Source organism: Vipera berus (assembly GCF_964194415.1).
Source record: "Vipera berus genome assembly, chromosome: 3".
NCBI classification, from domain to species: Eukaryota; Metazoa; Chordata; class Lepidosauria; order Squamata; family Viperidae; genus Vipera; species Vipera berus.
This window is the reverse complement of record NC_138204.1, coordinates 40,798,041-40,818,814: the sequence shown is the minus strand read 5'-3', so window position 1 is coordinate 40,818,814 and position 20,774 is coordinate 40,798,041. Positions and strand designations below refer to the sequence as shown.

Here is a 20,774-nt window from a genome sequence, read left to right as displayed (position 1 = left end):
ATTCTATTCTATTAATATGTCTCAAATAAGAATTATGAGTTGATTTGTTTGATGATCCGTTTCTCTTTTTTTCTTGGCTGTCCATGATATTCTCTCATAGTTTTCTCTAATGGCAAATTTCAGAAGTGTTAATATAGGCAGTCCTCAATTTATGACTGTAATTGAAGTTGGAATTACAGTTGTAAGTTATGAAAATCACCAGGTGACGGTGCCTGATGTTACAACCTTTTCTGAAGCAGTTGTTAAGTGAACACTGCAGTTAGATAAGTGAACACCACAGTCATTACATGAGTCTGTTTTCCCCCAAAGGGTTCTTTTTGCAGGAAACCAGAAATAAATGCAGGAAACTGGCAAAAAATCGTGATCACATGGACTGGGTTGCTGCAAATCACAATATATGTGAGTCACTTGCAAAATGCAATCCTGATCATAGGTGTGGGTGCTGCTGTCAAAACTTTGAAAATGGGGCACAAGTAGCTCTGATGACTTACCTTATAAGTTTAAACAGTTGCTAAGCAACCAGTCATTAAGCGAGGACTACCTATATAGTGTTTTCATCCTGCATTATCAAAGTCCAGATCTCAGTGCTTAAATGGTGCAAGCACACTAATTTGATCTTGGGGTACGTTCAGGCAATGTATAATGGGAGGCTTTCTGAAAAAATGATTATTGATTGAAAAGGCAATTTTGAAAATACTTGTAAAACCAAATCCTTCAGCTTTATTTTTATGCCTATTTTCTTTTTTTAAAAGAATCTTCATTATATTGCATATTAGGTGTTTGTGTGAGAGTGTGTGTGTGTGTGTGTGTGTGTGTGTGTATGTGTGTGTATGTGTGTATTCCTGGAAGGATGTTTTTGAAGAAGGAAAAAAAAGAATACTTGTTCTGTTTCAAGAGATGGTTTCTATAGCAAATATTGTCCCGCTGCATATGTTAAGTAGTAGACAAAATATTTAAGCAAATAAATAGTTTCATTCATTCATTCTAGTTATATTACAGGTATAGTTGTGCTCATCTTCTTGTGGAATGTCTATTCTTAAATCACTTAAAAAGTTTTACTAAAAAATGAATAATGTTAATTGTGGATTATAGAATCTGAAAACTAAGGAACATTTATCATTTTTTTAAGGATACTGTATTCAGTATACTCGCAGATAAGATGATAATTTTAGCTTCCAAGATGCACTGCCAGAATTGAGATCAGCCAGTTTGCAGATGGGCTGATCTGTGAGTTTATATGATATACAGTACTACATGAGATGTGTTCCCTTTTACCAGGGGTAGGCAACCTCGGCTCTTTTATGACTCATGGACTTCAACTCCCAGAATTCCTGAGTCAGCTGACTCAGGAATTCTGGGAGTTGAAGTCCATGAGTCATAAAAGAGCCGAGGTTGCCTACCGCTGCCTTATACTCTAGCAATTAGAATTGAAATGGTTGTCAAAGGAAATTGGTTGCCTAATATTTATATTCTTTTAAATCCAGTGTTTTATTTTTATTGGAAAGACTGTGGCCAAACTCATGTTTGTTTTGAAGGTACGGAAAATGAAAGATACGTGACCCTCCTTTGTCTGCTACAAATGGAAGAGAAAAAGCCAGTTGGTTTTTTTTCCCACTTTTGGATATGCATCCTGTGCTGAAAATGCTCTGCAATGCTATGCTATGAGGGGCCCTATGCTAACTTTGTGTTTTGGCAGCTGAGAATGACATTAAATCTTGTGATTGTTGAAATCACACACACGCACTCACACTTTCTGGTAGTTTTCAGTTTTCATAGCATATACAATTGGTTCTGTGTGTCAACGTACTTTTATTATACCTTTATTTTTAATTGGCATAAGAATAGTACCCACCATCCTTATTTGCAAAAACAAAACAAAATGTTACCCGCTTAGATAGATTTCTATCCTTCCAATCCCACAGACACATTCAGTGCTGTGAAATTTGTGCCAGTGCTGCAGTTCATTTTGAGAAGACTGCTGCCAATAAAATCATATTTTGTTCTAAGTAAAGGGTGTGACATGCTATTTTCAAGCTCTGCTGCCAGCTTTCCTTTTGTTTGCTTTGCATCCCCCTTTAAAGTTCCTGCAAATATCAATTAGCCAAGTTAAAACTAAAGTTTCCCAATGGAATGATAGAACTCTTGGGTCCAGTCTCTCTCTCTCTCTCTCTCTCTCTCTCTCTCTCTCTCTCTCTCTCTCTCTCTCTCTCTCTCTCTCTCTCTCTCTCTCTCTCTCTCTCTCTCTCTCTCTCTCTCTCTCTCTCTCTCTCTCTCTCTCTCTCTCTCTCTCTCTCTCTCTCTCTCTCTCTCTGTGTGTGTGTGTGTAAGAGAGAGGGAAGGAGGGAGAGAGGTTTTGTTTTGATTTTTGTTTAGGAGCTGATGGAATTTAAAATTTGAACCTTTCAAGGTGATGGCTTTGGAAAAAGTAAATCATAAAGGTAGTCTTAATACCATAAATTTAGCAGTTTTGAAAGATAAATGGTGTATATTGAGAGTAGTAAGTAGTACCCCACCCATACCCAATCTGACCAAAGAGTCACGGATAACAAATGGAAGGGCCTATGAGAAATGGCTGCTTTTCCTTCTAATTTATGCATCAAATTAAGGGAAATTATTTAACACAAAGTTTTAGATTTTGGGGGAAGGCTAAAATAATCTTGATTGTTTATCTCAGATGGATAAGATACCAGATTTCATGGTCTGAAATATTATCTGCCAATGCTCTTCTGAGAGATTGGCACAGCTCTATGAGAGATAGCATGGAAACTCAGTCCCCCTAGTCTGTTAATCTGTATAGTACAACCTGTATAGTAAGGATTTACTCACACTGACTTCCTTGACTTAGCTCTAAGATGACCCATTTACAGTTGGCTGAGGACATTTCTTCATGACAGAGCCTCCATCTTGTTGCTAGCTTGCTGTTCAAGCAGGTTGAAGTTCAAGATAATCCAGAAGGAATTTTCTGTGGGAAAATGGAAGAAGACATCCTATGAGAACATTCTGTGTTGCGTGAATGAGGAGCCTTCAGAAGATCGACAGCCTGCTGGTTTATAATAGGAATGATAAGGCCCCTTCCAATCCAGCTTATTTATTTATTTATTTATTTATTCAATTTATATACTGCCCTTCTCCCGTAGGACTCAGGGCGGTTCACAAGGTTTTTTTAAAAAAAAAAACAATACAACAATTACAAAACTTAAAATCAATTAAAAAGATTATATAGACCTTGCAATAAAACCCCAGTTAAAAAACAGTTAAAATCCCAATTAATATGCTCAGACCAGGCCAGAGAGCTCAAAGAACCAGGTCATGGGCTCCATGCCTGTGGGACCATTTCTATTCTGGCATGGATGGAAAATGAAAAGAAACCATACATACATACATACATTCATACAACTATATCATACATGGGGGGAAAAACCTGGGTTTGGCAAGCTGAACTGAAAAGGAACTAAGAGAATTCTTTTCCATACTGCTCTTTTTGCAGCAATGACTCAAACACAGAGTTCTAGTTGAATCAGTACCATCATCACTTCCTCTTTTGTTCCTCACCCTGATGGCCTCATGGAGATCATCACCTCTATCCCTGACAGCAACAGCGAATGTCAATCTTTTGTGCAACTCTGCCTTCCTGAACCTTGTAGAAAGTTCATTGTGGGGCAGTGCTTTTCAAACAGCCTACATTTCTCTCCTGTCAATAATAGGAAAAATACATCAATGGAACCATGTCAATGTCCCCTAAGTTGCTTATTGGAGATGAAACCATTGGCTTTAATGTCACCTCATATGACTAATATATAATTTAATACAAGTACCAGGGCTTTTATATGTTGGAACTTTGTTAGTAAATTGGGCTGCACAGTATTTCAATATTACTTTTGAGTTATCAGTAGTACTTTATACTCCCATTGCAGGATGATGTGGAAATTGATAAAAAAATCATTTTTGATTTTATGATCACTTATCAATTTAAAAGTAACATGGGACTGTTCTGTGGGTTGCTTAGTTTTCTATCTTGTATAACCTCAAACAGATCTCACTTGGTGGGTTGAATATAAATAATTCAAGCACATTTTTGTGTGCCAAGCCAGAGAGAGATGCCGAACCTTCTAATGATCTTGGTTGAATTATTATCTGTTTGTGACAGTTTTTCACCCATTTAGGAAGTCTCCAACTTGAAAAAAATTATACTTAAGAATGGAAAATGTGTTGGACATAATGTATAAAAAACATTCTTAGAAAAGCTGTTCTGGTGTTGATTTCTTGTTCACAAGTGTTTGCTGAGTCATTAAATTCTGATTTTGGCTTCTGGTAATCTTTGGACTTGGTAAACAACTTTCTGTGCAGTTCATTATATCTGTTGACTGAATTTTGATAGCTAAGTAATACTAACAAGCTTCTGTGGCAATCAATATATTTCCATTGGATTGTTTTCTGACCAAAGAGCACTGCTTATTTGTTATTTGAAAAATTCAGCAGTTAAAACTAATTATAGAAATGGAATTGCAGTGTGCCAGTTATAAAGCTTGCATCATGCTAGTTCAGTTAGCAAAGAGACGAGAGTGTGAGAGAAATGGGTACATATTAACCTATCTAGCACATTACGTAATATCTCAAGCACTTCACAGGCAGTTTTTAGCAATTACTTTTTATTTGTTATTTGAAGACCAGGAAAATGCCTTTTTCTGTTATACCTTCTCCATGGACCTTGAATTAAATAGTTACTTTATTCCAGGTCAAAACTTTTTTAGTATTGGCCTTTTTATTGATCAATGTCCTTATTGATTATTACTTATTATTTCTTATTGTATTCATCTTACTGCTGGTTATGATTGTGCTTTTATTGGTTTTCCTGACTACCTATGTGTTTATGTTGGTGTAAATATAATATGGGAAGTGATATATTAATAAGTATAATAGTATAGTATAATATGCAAATATACCTTTAATATCATTGTTTTACTGAATCATTTTAGATAGTGCTAGTGTTCATTCTTAGTCTGTCATGTCTTTTAATGTAGAGTTTTATTTCATTGTCAGAAGAATATAATTTGTTAATTAAATGTATATCCATACTGCAGAGCACATTGATTAGCCAAAGAATTGAAAAGGAATTTTCTTTTAGCTCAGTACTGCACAAAAATACCAACTATAATAATAGTGTTTCCTTAATTGACTATATATTTGACTAGGCATTAATTAGTTTAATCTATCACCAGTTAATTATATTTTTCATAATAATTATCAAAGTTACTTGTCTATATGAATTTGAACTTGTAATTGCAATACTGCATTAACACTAAAATAGACAATTTTAAAAACCTTCCTTTAGGTTCTGATGGGAACAGACAAAACAGCCTGTTTATTAATGAAACAAGAATTCATAAAGTTGATAAGTTACAATGGTTTTAAATAATGTTCATGAGCTTGATGGTACTTCACAATTTAATTTGTCCAGCATAAGCAGTTGCTAAACTCGCCAGGAGGAATATAGCATGTTTCCCTGACAGCTACTTTGAGCTTAAATTCATTACATGTGTTTGGGTAATTAACCCAGCATGAATTTTAGAATCTGTCCATTTCCTGATGAAAATAAAAATACAAATATCAAATTGTTGCCAGAGCTTATTTGTTGACATTTCAGATCATGACAGAAATCAACTGAACTATTGTATCCATGGCTGCAAAAAGGATAAAGATGCTGTCAGTGGGGGAATCTGAGGCCAGACGTTCTATACTACCTTATCCAAGAGCCTGCTAGACTCCAGTTGGCAGGGTGAATAGTAGCATTTTTACTCTTTCTGGCCTCTTCTATATTTCCTTCTCTTTGGTTTCAGACACAGCTGTTTAGCACTAGATTGGAGAAGGTGTAGATGCACTGTTTCTCCTGGCACATCACATAAATGACTCCTTTCCCCCTGCAGCACTGGTTTCCTAGTAGATAGGAGACACCTTGTACAATACCCAGGATCATGATGCCCAAGTCTCTCTGTTTAGATGGTGCGTGTGTGTGTGTGTGTGTTTGTGTGTGTGTATCTATGTCCAAGCTGAAAATGTCCAAAAGCTAAAAGGAGAAGCCATAATTCAGTGGAAAATTCATACTTTACATGTAGAATACTCCACTGCATCTCCCTGTAAAGTTTGCAAAGGAGAGCATAAAAAAACCCACCAACCTTTCTATCTAACCTGGGTTAGATAGCTCAATCTGACCAAGTCAATGCATATTGCATTATTTTAAATATAACTGGACTGAGGATTTGTGTTTATGTGTCATGCTTTGATTAAATTGTTCAAGAGGTACATTGCTCAATACTGGTGCCAGTTGTTGATTTAAATGATATTAAGTAAATAAGGATATTAATTTCCTTTTGTGAGGCTGCCAATCTGCTTCTCCCTTCACCGAAGATTTTAAGCTCTGCTTAATCTTGCATCTGTTTTTCATGACAGCTTTACTACCACCTTCATCTACCCTCCTGCTGTCTTTTTGGGCAAATTACACCACCTTAACTCAGCCTTCCACAGCCTGGGTGCCCTCCAGATCCATAGATTCCAGTATTTTCCAGCTTACATAACTATTGCTGAGAATTCTGGGAGCTGAAGTCCACACAAATTCCCTGGTTACAGAAGGCCAAGGAAATGATGTTTTAATTTTTCCATACATGCTGACTCTTGCCAGTATTTCCACATTTACGCTACTCCAGTTGAAGTCTGGCTCTTGGTGCCACCAGTTCTTTTGCTGTTCCAGTAGCAATTGCTCTGTCTCTCTGCCATTGGTCTTGCACTTCCCATGCCCTTTATGGTAAGCAAAAGGCCACATTGCTAAAATGTATATAGATTAAAATAGTGGATAATTATCTATGCAACATCTACATTGAAAAAGATTATTCATATATTATCATTATTGGGGTTGGTCAGTTGTTACGGCATTCAATTATAACCCATTTTTTGAAGCCTAGAAGCAATAACAGCTGAAAATAAAAGTTAATGATAGCTTGAGGTCAGTAGCTGATGTCCCTTCTGATTATAATTTTTTAAGCCAGAGGGGATGGTAATGGTTGCCTAATGTGACCTCTTACATAGCAGTATGGACTATCAAAACGGACAGTGCTCACTGTTGAATCTTCAGTTCCAGTAATTGAAATGCAGCCTTTTATCCAGAGCAGTCAGTCATGTGCCAGCCTCTGTCTCTTCACCCAGGAGTTACTTTGATCCTTGAATCTCAATGGGTATAGAATGAACCTGAAATCTTTTAATCCTCAACAGTCTGTTCCTCTTTATGGCTTTACTCTCAGCTCATCTGTGCATAAGCCAGTATTACAGGGAAGTTACTGAATTCTTGCTGTTTACTGATTCTAGAACAGTTGCATGTCTTATCTTAGCAATGTCATTTTTTTTCTTTCTTCCTTTTTCTTAAGAAAAAAGACTGCAGGTCTTGATTTCATTTTTGGTCAGTTGAATGTGTGGCTTCTAAGGACAGTATGTTTAAATATATTGAGAAGTAATGCTTACTCTCATTTCTGTTTCTTAAATCTGGAGGAGTGTAGCAAAAATGAAACAGCTTTCCATTCTGTTTCTGAATATTGTCAGATTTCAGTTGGGGTTTTGGCAGATAATACTTCAAGCAGAATATAGATTTTTTTTTAAAGAAAAAGCTAAATAGAACAATTGAGAGCTTTGTGTTTCTCTGACTGATAGGCAATCTGATGCCTATGAAGCACTGATGTGTTTGTGAGCACTTACCTTACTTCCTGCTAGATTCTCTGTATCACCTGACTTAATTTTTTACTGTACTATTTTAATGAAAAATTTAAAATTGACCTGTTAGTCCAGAAACACGGCTGATACGTTCTATGTTTACCTACATCACAGACATATGCTACACATATGATTTCTTTTCATATTTGTGGCAAATATTATCCAACAACCTCCATATTAATTGAGTGATTCTGACTGATATCATTTATTTCTTTATCTCTAATACTGTACATTCAGGCCTGGGGAAGTCTTCTGTGGTCTCCTGAGAGTCACTGTTTGTTCTGTGTGGATTATCTTATCTGGATAATACTAAGAAGAATGGAAAGGCTTATTCATGAGTTGTGGTATGAGCCATTTCTTTTGATTCTGATTGAATCTTGCTGTTTTTGCATTTGCTTCTTTTGTATTTGCGTATGACTTACTGTTACTGGGTATAATCTTGCTGACTAGATCTTTTGTAGTTCTACTTTGGGATTAGGGGTTTCTGTGAACAAAAAAATAAATAAAAAGTAAACTATAGACCTTTCCACTTAGACTTTCCATTTTTTTTAACCTGTATTGTTTTGCATTTATAATCAGCCTTATCAATAAAAAGGAAGAAATCTTGTAAGTTTGAAAAGCATACATTCTTTTATTATCCTTTAAATTATAGATTCGATCCCATGGACTTTATTATTCTGTTTTTGCTTTTAAACTTTGGAACTAGGGCTCAGAAATTGCTCAGGAGAGTATAGTTGCTAAATAAAGAAATTACGGTAAATGCCTCATAAATAGAGTGTCACTATAGAGCTGTATTGAAAATTCTCATTTTTCTGTTTTTTTTTCTCCTTGAATTTTCTTTTGAAAGCTGTTGAACTGTTGAATTTCAGACTCCCACCTGCATCCTGAAAATTTTTGACAAACTTTTAACTTCACTGCTATAAAACAGGTAGAGAAATTCTGGTGCAATAATTGTAGGAGGAAAGACATAATAGTTTGTTGTTGTTGTTAGCTGCGAAGTCGTGTCCGACCCATCACGACCCTATGGACAACATTCCTCCAGGCCTTCCTGTCCTCTACCATCTTCTGGAGTCCATTTAAGCTCACGCCTACTGCTTCAGTGACTCCATCCAGCCACCTCATTCTCTGTCGTCCCCTTCTTCTATTTCCCTCAATCTTTCCCAGCATTAGGCTCTTCTCCAGTGAGTCCTTCCTTCTCATTAGGTGGCCAAAGTATTTGAGTTTTAGCTTCAGGATCTGGCCTTCTAAAGAGCAGTCAGGGTTGATCTCCTCTAGGACTGACCTGTTTGATCGCCTTGCAGTCCAAGGGACTCCTGCGAGTCTTCTCCAGCACCATAGTATAGTTTAGGGTAGCACAAAGTCAGAAAGAGTACATCTGATGAAATGAGCTGCATCTCAAGAAAGCTTATGACTGCTGATAACATTTATTAGTTAGAAAAAGTGATTTGATACAATTATGTATTTACTCTGAACAGTTTTCTAAAACAGATTTAAAATCATGGTTATACATTTTTTGTATTTCCCAGATTGCATCAATCAGCTTCCCACATGTTGCTACAAAATGTGTGATAAGGGATTGAATTTTGAATTTTTGGATGGTTCTTGGCAATTACAGTACCATAATTGCTTATCTTGAGTGTAGTATTGTGAGTTGCCTGATGAACTTATATCACTTAACAACTTGTATCTGTAGAAGGCCAATGGTATGAAATGAGAGAATTATTATACTGCCACTACAAGGGGCTTCTCAGTTGAGATAAATAAGAGATAATAGTTTGTACAAGAAGATAAATTTTGAGGGACGAGAGCAATGATTGAAGAATTCTTTTCCTTTCAAAATATTGCAAATGCATTATGAACGAACTCAACTTTTATTTGATGTAAGGGATTCATGGAAAGTTACAGAGGGTAGATATAATTCTTTTGCAAAAGAGGAATTGTCCCAGACAGCTGATTGGATTTCATGTTTGAGAAATGATTCTGAGCTCTGACTTTCTGCAGTGTGGTATGATTAGACTTTGTCTCACCACGTCTCATGGAACGATTGCATGAAATCTATTTCCACTAAACAGAATTATATTTCACCACCAGGAACAGAATAGCAATATTGGTCTTTCTCACTGTTAAATTATTTTGATGTTGAGGCTGGAAATGTCCTTAATAGATCACTGTTGCGATTAAATTCAGTAAATATGCTTCAGTTGACAGGAGAAAAATAGTTGAGTTCATGGCTAGTTTAGTGTGGGTTGCTATAGGCTCTGACTCAATCCCATGGTTTTTAATATCTATGTGAGAAGAGGTCATCACTGAGGTATTTTTACTACATTTACACTCTTCAGTTATACATCACAATATCAGACTGGGGTGGAGATGCTGGCTAGGTGCCTTGAGGCTGTACGGGGCTAGGTTGGTCAAAATGATTTCAAATTTATGAGAGTGCTGGGTACACAGGAATACCACAAAATGGACAGTCCTCTCATATTCAAGAAGGCAATAAAATAAAAGAAGAAAACTAATTAAATGTTTTCTCAGAATGTTGCCATGCTGACAAAATAAATTAAAATAGTTGGGTCTTTTTCTCTGGCCCACCAACCAACAAAGGTTGTTGACCTCGGACTTAGATTGTCTATAAATCAGGCCAATGAGGTCTTCAGAGTTACAGAGTAAGCATACTTTGCGGTCTTGTTTGTAATTTGTCCAGCAGCATCCATATATCCACTCTGTGTGTTTGTCAAAATTGGAAGGATGGTAGTTGCAGCAGTGGATTGAAGCCCTGACCTTTTTGTACATGTATGGATGTCACATGCATGTACAAAGGGGAGGGGTTTGATTCTGCAAATTCCCACGTCTCTTTTGACCCCTCTTCCTGTGGACATTGGTGCCGTGGTGAGTAATATTACCTATTTTGATGCGTTCCTAGTATGCAAAACAGTAGCTCCCAAGATCTGAAAGACTGTTATGTAAAAGACCGGGTAGAATGGTTGAGGTTTTTTTCCAGAAAACAGGTTAAAAAACAATGGATTTATATTACAAGGAAGCAGATTTTGTATGGATACCAGTATAGCAATCTGCTGAGTGGGGAGTAGTGGACTCCCTCCCCTTCAGTGGAGGTGTTTAAATAGAGGTTAACTTTCATCAAATGATGCTGTAGTGGATTCCTGCCACTGGTAGAGATGATGTCTTTGGACTTATTCAGAGTCTTATACTTATGCTTCTGTCCCTGACCAGGTAATGTCAGCACAGTTTAACATTAGCCAACAAAGGATATATTAATGGCTCTTCAAGTTTTAATCTTATGTACCTAAAATGAGCAAAATTTGTTTCTAGTTTTAAAACTCCTTTGAGGGTTTTTTTTTATAGGCATACCACAAATAGCCTTTATTGAAGCAGATATTTTATAAAGGGGCTCTTTGGAAGTATTTAACTCTAAATCAGGAAGGTGATAAAATACTGCCAGGGTTTTCTTTTCTGACTCACCCTAATAATTACTGGGTACTGGGGGCTGGCTTTTACAATAGTACTTGTTTTGCCTTATCTTGGGTACATTTGGGAACTAATTGTAGAAGTAGCTTTCTATTCAATCTTGAGCTATTCTGGTTGACTGCTTAAACATTTATATATAACCTGGAACGATGAATCAAACAAGGTTTCTACAAGGTTTCTATGTTGACCTGTCCTTAATAGCTAATGAGCATCCATTCTTGGATAATATCTTCTTGTGCCACTAATCCTCAGTGTTTAGTAGCCTGGTGAACACAACCACCCACATCTGGCTTCTTCCAAATAGAGTGAACTGAAACTTCTGTTTCTTTATTTTAACAATGTTTTCTGGAAATGAGTGTCCCTCTGATCTCAACAGATCTCAAGAAGGAGAGGCTAGGAAAAACTGGGTAAAAGTACAGTATCAGTCATATATTTCTGTCATGACTCTCCATCATGTTGGTGATAAAGTCAGAATTGAATTATGGGTTTGCAGGTCAAGATTTTAAAGTACAGTAGTTTCACTGGAGGCTGTATTGGTTGAGGGAGATTTTATGTGAGTCTGTAGCTGGATCACATTTACCATATGTATAAAATAGATAAAAAAATATTTTGGACCATAACAAACCAAAGATAAATTGTGATTTTTTTTCGGCTTGTAGAATTTCATTATTTTTCTTCTGAGGAACAAAAAGTAGAAAAACATGTTGATATTGTGTCTAATATTGTAGAAAGTTGGTGCTAGTTGTTCTCTGCAGAGCTAGATGAGTGTGTCCTTTCTAATAAGAATAGCACAATTCAGAGAGTTCTTCCCTCTTTTTTTGCATTCTGCTTGCTGAATTGGTTTTATGGCAGCTAATTTTTTATTTTTTTTTAAAAAGACCCTATTTTATAAACTACATGAGGAGCTGTAGTGTGTTTTACAAATCTGAGAAATATATAAATGGAATAATTGCAATCTGGAATAGGTGAACTATTAAACTGGAAGAAGTGATAGGTTTTGTAATAGTTGGAGAGCTTCTTTTTAAAAGATCAAATAGCTGGATAATGTATAGACTGATCTCAGCCAAGCTTTGTTTTTTCTCTTGATAGAGTTAGGGAGGGGCACTCTCATTTTTTTGCCTTGCACTGAGTACAGCATGACCTCATGCTTGCACATATGTTAACTGATTTTGCCACTGCCCCTTTCTTGTTTGCGTTTCTGCATAATTAGCCCGAATCTCAGGGCCTGATTTCTGAGAATCTCTTTTCTTGCACAAGTGTTGATCATCACTGACTGATTAATCTTTTTTTTACTTACTCCAGCCACGATCACTGCCTTGTTGATCTGCAAGTCCTAATCCTCCTCCTAACAGATAGATATACACATGCATGCACCCTACACCTTCTTTGTTTTCTGTTTTTAAGCACATTGAAGTTGTGACTGTCATCACAGGATGCCTTTACTTCCTTTCATCTTTGCTCCCTTTCTTTTTTTAAAATAATCTTTTAAAATAATGCCATAAAGAACTCCAAGCCCTGTGAAACATAGAACTGCATAAAGCAAAGTGACAGGATGGCAGAAGAGAACGGAAGCTGGTTATAAAAGCACGATTCAGGAAGGCCTCTAGTTACCCTTGAGCTGAGCAAATTCCTCTAAGCTAAGAGGGCCTTTTGATGAGGACATTATAAAGTAATTGATAATTGAGTGTGCTCTTTAACTTACCCCTTGTGCATTGTTTTTGCTAACTGATCATAATTAACCTTGAAATTTGAACTCCAATTTAAACAGCCATACAATTTCATTTGTTTGTTTCTTTGGATAAGAAGTGTGAGTAGCATTTTTCTTAATGCAAAGTATCTTATTGGCCAACTATCTGAGTGTACTTTTCCCTTATCCCTTCCAAATGTTCTGTACTATTTGAGGCTGGCCAAATTCTTTAAATATGGAACTGACCATTTCCTTTGCACTAAACATTCTGTATCCGGGAAATCCCTATTCAGAAAATCAGCCTGTAGGCAGGAATACAACACAGTGTGTAGAAGGCCAGGGCTACATGTGCTAACCCACCCCTTGACCTTGGGCATTTGTTATGAAGATCTGAATTTTTTAGTGCATTTAGCAGACAGTATTTAGAAGCTTCCCTGAAATGTGGAATTCTGTATTAGCAGAGGTTGCAATTGAGAGGTATTTTCTACTTATGTTAAATTACTCTTTCCCCCCCAAACACACACAGACATACACAGAAACACACAAATCTCTAATATTTCTCACTAAACAAAATTCTTAGAAAATAATCTAAATTTATGGGGTTTTGTTTGCATATATCTCTTCCTCTGGTTTGAGAGCCTCATACAATCAGTTTGAACACCTAAGTAAGATTAGTGGTCATAAGGTCATTAAGTGGGAATTATTTAGTGATGATAATATTTAAAAACAAATGTGCAAACAGTGGAACTGGCTGAAATCTTTGTGATGCTTAAAACATCTCTAGAAACAGATTCTGCTGCAATTGTGAAAAGCCTTTTCATGATGATCCGACGTAGTTTTGAATATGTTTCCTTTAATTTTAAAACACAGACACTTTTTAAAATAAAAATATGTGGGTGAGATTCAAAAACAGAAGGGAGTGGTATTAGTACTGCTGTTTTTTAAGTGATGTCCATAGTTTTTGAAAAAAATCTGTTTTTACATCTGAACAAAACACATCCTAATGAAATTTTCTAGTTGGATCAAGCAAACTCTAATTATTAGATGATGCTTATAAATTGCTGAGTTCAAGATTATATAAATGCATGACATTATTTTAATGTGATGGTAAATCCAGATGTAAGGTTCAACCCATACAAAGTTACATATGAATTGTTTCTGCATTGTACATTGTTCAAGTACTCAGTTTTCTGACTTAATTCTCAATTTAATTTTAACCATTAAAGGATGGAGAATAATTACACTTTATATAAAAACCAGAAAGAGCAGCAATATATAACAAAACTCTGAATTTCATGTAGACAAGGGTCTTAAACCAAATAAAGTAAACTATACCCCACTCTTCTCATTGCCAACATACATTTATGAAAGTTTACAAATTTGTTGTGTTAAATGTTTCCATAAACATTACTCAACAAATGAAAATCCTAGCATTATTTTACCAGCAGCAGAGTAGATGCACCTGAAACTTTTGGAGATTATGTTGTTGATCTGATATATCCCTTTGCACAAATTAAAGATTAAAAGTTATAACTTGGGCTATTATTCCATCCACATTTACTTAGAAGTAAATCTTATTGAATTAAATTGGGACTTGCGATGATTCTCACTTGAAAAATGTATGTAAACAGTAGGGAAGCTGGTAAAACCCGAATATCTACCTGCAAAAGAGATCTGGCAAAATTGGAAACAAATTCTGCATCACTTAAAAAGACTTCTGATAATGGCCCTGCACAGACACAAAACTGGGGCTAAATAGGTGATTGATTATTTAAAGAGCACCAGTTATAGGTTTCCCAAAACATAGTGCACTTAAACTAAGGAACTGATCAAACAAATTTTGTTAGTGAAAATAAAGAAATGTCATAAACAATAAACAATTAATATTCTAAGTTAGGGTCTGTTTGCACCTTTTTCCATTTGTGGTGCAATTACAAAGAATTAACAACACAGTTTCTCACAAAGTTGAGGTAGAAATTACACAGACTTAACTTTCTGTATTCAAATAGGCAGAGCATTTTGTAAAATGTATTAAAATAATAAGAGCCTTAGCATAATTCGCTTGGTTAGTGAAAGGAGTGGCATGGCTTATACCACCCAGCTCACGTAGGTTTCTCTGCTTCATGTTGCTCTTTTATAGCCTTCATGAAGGGTGCTTTCAGTTTCTCTGCTGGAAGCTAACACTACCCACAAATGGCTTCAATTCATTTTTGGAATAGCCTTGATTTTGGTGTAGGGTAGAAAAATTAGTTTCTTAAATTTTCCATAAGAAATCTGTTGAGGTAACTGTAGAAAATTAACCTGTAGAAGAATCCACAAACAATATTCTTGCACAGTCCATTGTAGATAATATTCAGATAAATATTTGCAGGCTAATCTTGTTTAATAAATTTTCTGCAGTTTCGCAGAGTTGTTCCCAGATAATACAAGAAACAGAGAATTTTATTATATTTAAAGGCATGAGAATATTTAATAATAATAATAATAATAATAATAATAATAATAAGAAGAAGAAGAAGAAGAAGAAGAAGAAGAAGAAGAAGAAGAAGAAGAAGTAGTTGGAAGGGACCTTGGAGGTCATCTAGTCCAACCCCCTGCTCAGGCAGGAAACCCTATACCATTTCAGGCAAATGGCTGTCCAGTCTCTTCTTAAAAACTTCCAGTGTTGGAGCATTCACCACTTCTGGAGGCAGGTTGTTCCACTGGTTAATTGTTCTAACTGTCAGGAAGTTTCTCCTTAGTTCTAGGTTGCTTCTCTCCTTGACTAGTTTCCATCCATTGCTTCTTGTCCTGCCTTCGGGTGCTTTGGAGAATAGCTTGACTCCCTCTTCTTTGTGGCAGCCCCTGAGATATTGGAACACTGCTATCATGTCACCCCTCACCCTTCTCTTCATTAGACTACACATACCCAATTCCAGCAACCGTTCCCTATATGTTTTAGCCTCCAGCCCCCCAATCATCTTTGTTGCTCTTATCTGTACCCTTTCTAGAGTCTCAACATCTTTTTTACATCGTGGTGACCAAAACTGGATGCAGTATTCCAGGTGTGGCCTTACCAAAGCATTGTAAAGTGGTATTAGTACTTCACTTGATCTTGATTCTGTCCCTCTGTTAATGCAGCGTAGCACTGTGTTGGCTTTTTTGGCAGCTGCAGCACACTGCTGGCTCATATTTAAGTGATTGTCCACTAGGACTCCGAGATCTCTCTCACAGTTACTACTATTGAGCAAGGTACCACCTATACTATACCTGTGCATTTGATTTTTCCTGCCTAAATGTAGAACCTTACTTTTTTCACCATTGAATTTCATTTTGTTAGATAGCGCCCATTTCTTTAAAAAAAAACCACACAAAGTCAAGCTGGTCCTTCCTGGAAATCAAGGAAATATTAAAGAAATGATGCTTCCGGTGGAAGGAAATGAAGGAAGTTGAGGGCTTTTTATCAAGAGCTGTTTGATTAGAGGAAAAAGTTAAGTATCAGCAAGTAGAGGCATCCCCCACTTTGGGCCCAGAATAACTAAATAGCAGAGGAGGAGCTGGCAATCTATTAGGCATTAATCTTGGAATGATGCGTAGGCGGAAAGAATAGTAGCTGTTTCCCCTTAATTCTCAATTCTTTTACTGACTATTGTTTGCCAGTGTCTTTAAAGGGAAAGCTGATCTGCTATACTTTTACTATGATAAAATAGCAACATAAAAAGGATGTATCCTTTACAAAGTGACATTAATAGTTAAATGTATCTGTGTTTCATTTTTTTTTCCAAGCATAATGAAATGTTTAGGAAGCAATATTGAAAAACAATATGGATGTTGGTTAGGAAAGTTTGGGAGTTGAAGTCTACACATCTTACAGTGGTGGCAGTTGAAAAACACTGATCTAGACCAGGCCAGCATAAAATGTGAACCGTGGAGTGTATGCGCTCTCTCTCCAGGCAGTCTTCTGCAGCATGCCTGCATTTTTTTTAAGTAATCACTTATTCACTACCACCAAATGTTGAAGAGATGATACTCTGGACTCCAGTTCACCAGTTTTTGCTTTCAGAAAGTTTACAATCTGATACTTTACACAGATCAAGTCTTTGTCTTCTGGGAAAAGAAAAACTGCCAAGTGACCAAGAAACCTAATATCTGACCATGAAGTCTCCGGGTCGGGGTGGGTGGGAAATAAATTTGTTTAGTGTGAGTTGATCAGATGAACTGCATCTCCTTTGCTGTTATCAGTGACTTCAAAGTTGTTGTAGGTTCTGCAAGAACACAATTGAAAAAAAGTATTTTTTTTTTAAAAAACTTTGCATGCTGCACAATGCTAGGGCTTGTATGCTGGAAATTCTTACATGCTGTATTTCACCTGCCAGCCTGCCAGCCTAGTTGTTATAAATGTTGTAAATTTTTTTTTTTTAATTCCATTTATATCCCGCCCTTCTCCGAAGACTCAGGGCGGCTTACAAGCTTAGCAGTAGCCTTCATTCTATGTATATGCCTGCTTATTAGGGCTTTCACACACACACACCCCAAGCGGCATTATTACAAAGTCAGCTTAATTGCCCCCAACAATCTGGGTCCTCATTTTACCTACCTCGGAAGGATGGAAGGCTGAGTCAACCTTGAGCCTGGTGGGATGCGAACCTGCACTAATTGCAGGCAGCTGGTGTTACTTAAGGAGGCATTAGCCCACTGCTCCACCAATGTGAGAAGTATGGGTTAAAAATACATTTTATTTTAAAGTTTTCTTACTTTTGCAGATTTTATGAGGATTTCCCTGAGATTATTTCAAGGGTTCCTCCAGGATTAAAAATTGGGAAAGTTTGATTTGAATAAGTCTTCTTTCGTTGTTTTTTTCTTTATTATCTTAGTTTTTTTTATACATATTCAATATTATTATTATTTGTTTTATCTTATATAAGCTAGAGAGTGATGGATTTTAGAGTTTATAATTGTTAGTATATGATTGTTTATGATTGCTTTTTATATATATACCTTGTATTTAGCTCTGGGAAGTCGGGGGGGGGAGGGGGGGAGGGGGGGAGGTAGGGAGGGGGGAGGAGGGAGGGGGAAGGGGGGATTCTTAAAGGAAAACTGTATTTTAAAACACTTCAATAAAAAAAAAAATTGGGAAAGTTTGGTCTACACCACTAAGTAGAGTTCCAGTATTTCATGTGGTGTCTGTTGCCTGGCTTGGCCTATGTCAAAAGGTTGACACTACTGGGTTGAGTAGGTTGGATTTTTTGTGCTCAAGTGGATTGCTTCTTTGCAGGAAGTGAGTTAGATACAGTGGGTGCCCTCTTAAGCCACTTCCAATACTGTTCTAGAGGATTTCCCAAATTTTCACAGTAGATTTTCATGGATGAAGAATAAATGAATAGTTAAACCCAGAACTGTTATGAAGTAGATCTTTGTGAACTGGAGAGTTTGGAAGACAAAGCAAACTGATAACTTAGTTTTGTTAATTATTAGATTTATTTATTTATTTAGATATGACATTTGTAGATAGCTAGATTATTACTCTGACCTTGATGGCAACTGTTAAAATACAATGGGCCAAACTAGATGCAATAACAGTAGGTCCATATTGTGATTATGAATTCGGATAAAGGAGATGCCAGTTAGGATGTATGGAAAATAATTCTGGAAGAAAAGTATTTTTTGGGATGTCCTCTCGTTTCACACCAAATTTGCCCCACCTGTTACTTTACCAGAAGCACACTTTTTCAACAATCTTTATCAAATTTCTATGCAAGAATTTTGGAGCATTGGGGGAAAATATTACAGTATATATTTTCTATAAATGCAGAAGTGGAGAACTGAGGTATAAAAGGACAAATGCCATTCATTTGTCTAGTTAAAATGTTCTTTTCTACACTGATATCTGAAATCTATAAGAAAAAGAATGCATGGATGCTTAATAGTTTTAAACTGAAGGCTGCTTTATTTCAGTCGTAAAAATGCTGGATTGAATTTGGTCTTTTGGTTGCATGTCTGTCTGTGATGCAGAATAAAACAGCTTGCTTCCCTCTCCCACATTTCTACTTTTGTAGAGAATAATAGGCTTGCTGATGCTGCAGTATGCAGCTGTTTCATACCTTCATCAGTTGCTAGGACAAACATTTGTTACATATTATATACCTGAAGTGAATGAATGGTTCATTGTGCTAAACTGGCATGCATTGCTGGAATAACTTAGCAGAGTGAAAGCAAAGTATTTAAGTGAGGTGCCATGCTTTTATGAAGCGCTTGTTTTACCAAATAAAGGATAAGGAGACTGAATGGAACAGGGAGTGGACACCATCCTTGCTCCCTAAGTTGGTTGCTTACTCATTGACAATAAGCACTCTGGGTGTTTGACCTTGTATTAGCTTTGTGATCCCAGCTGGAAAAGATTATAACTATCCTTGTCATAGTGGTACCCTTTCCCTATTCAAAGGTTGTCTTAATACCACTTATGTTGAAGGAAAGCGTAATCTCTCCATCATTTTTCATTGTCCTTCTCTAATCCAGGTCAAAAGAATGGTATATTTTGTAAATCAAAAAATGCATAACCAGAGTTTTGCGCAGACTTTGTGCCTAAACATTCAGATAATCTGCATTCCCAGGCAGTACCTTTTTGAAGTGCCATATTCAATCCTCGGAATAGCCCAATGAAGAATCCAAACAATATGTTCTAAGGAATGATTTCTAGCCTTGCCGATTGCCCAAGGTCAAGCCAGCTGGTCTGTGGCTACTTAAGACAAAGTCTACTCAAGATGAACTCTCTCTTCAGTAACCTTGTCCTTGAACGACTCCTTTGGGCCTGAAGCCAGGTCTCTCACAGTTCCTCTAATGGGCTGTCATCTCTGAATGGAGACATTCTGTTCTGCTTTTCAGGCTGTGAGTAAAACTTACTAATTTTAGCTCATAAGCAGTTCTGTGATATTGTGGAGTAAAGAATGCAGAAATATTAGTTGTCTCACAAGTTGGCACAGCAAAGTAGAATGTGTGGCATTTGAAATGAGGAGAATCTCTTTGGAAATAAGGCAAAAGGGGATATCTTTGCCTAAATTCAGTGTGCAGGTCTTCAGAACTAAAATAGAAGACTGAAGGGTAAAAGTATTTAAAAGGAGATCTCCTTATACCGTATGGGGAGCAATGTAAGTGTATATTTGTGTTACTGACACTCTTAACTAGTGTTTAGTATTGCCAAAAAGTGAGATATAGAGGATTCATTTTAAGAACTTATGAACAAGCTTCCTTTCTTTGTTTCTGATGAAATGCTAAATGTAATACCCACCTTTATCTGGACATAATTGATCCAGTTACACCAGCAAGATCTCAAGTTAATGTGCATCTATTCTAATTGATTCCAATAACATTACTAGCAGTTTTATGTCAGTTGTGTCCATTATGTTAATGTTAATGTCAAAGGATCATCAGTCGGAACCTTGACAGTTAAAGCAGCTGCATCTTTTTCAGATTCCTGTATCTGCTTCAGAAGTTGCCCCAGCTGTGTCCATTTGTGTCCCAACTAAGCAACTTATCTATTCGAACAAGCCGGCCTGGTCTGATGGGTTTGGGGTTTTAACATTGTTTTTAACTAACTTACTACATTGGGCACAATCATTTAACTTTAAATCTTGTATCCTGTATTCTTATTTTTATTGCCCTGTACACCGCCCTGAGTCCTTCGGGAGAAGGGTGGTATATAAATCAAATAAATAAATAAATAAATAAATTATTACTAAGATATGTTTCCTGTGGTTTCCCACTGAGAATCTTCTGCCACCTTCTGCCTGAGGAGAAAAACTGTAGAACTGCTAGCAAATTACAGGAAGTTTGTTAGGGCTGCACATGTATTTTGTAAAGTTCTTGAAATCAT

At 36.5% G+C, this 20,774-nt stretch overlaps 1 protein-coding gene across 2 annotated transcripts in view; it reads left to right on the top strand.

Moving 5' to 3' along the window:
* The window catches only part of RAP1A (RAP1A, member of RAS oncogene family), an 88,866-nt gene that overhangs the window by 36,632 nt on the left and 31,460 nt on the right, over nt 1-20,774 (top strand). The window contains exon 1 of one of the 2 annotated variants that reach the window (XM_081325716.1): nt 19,099-19,789. The exons of the other annotated variant lie outside the window; for it this stretch is intronic. The gene's annotated coding sequence lies outside the window, so the exon portion shown is untranslated. Of the gene's footprint in view, nt 1-19,098; nt 19,790-20,774 lie in introns of those variants that run through there. 2 annotated transcript variants of the gene reach the window in all.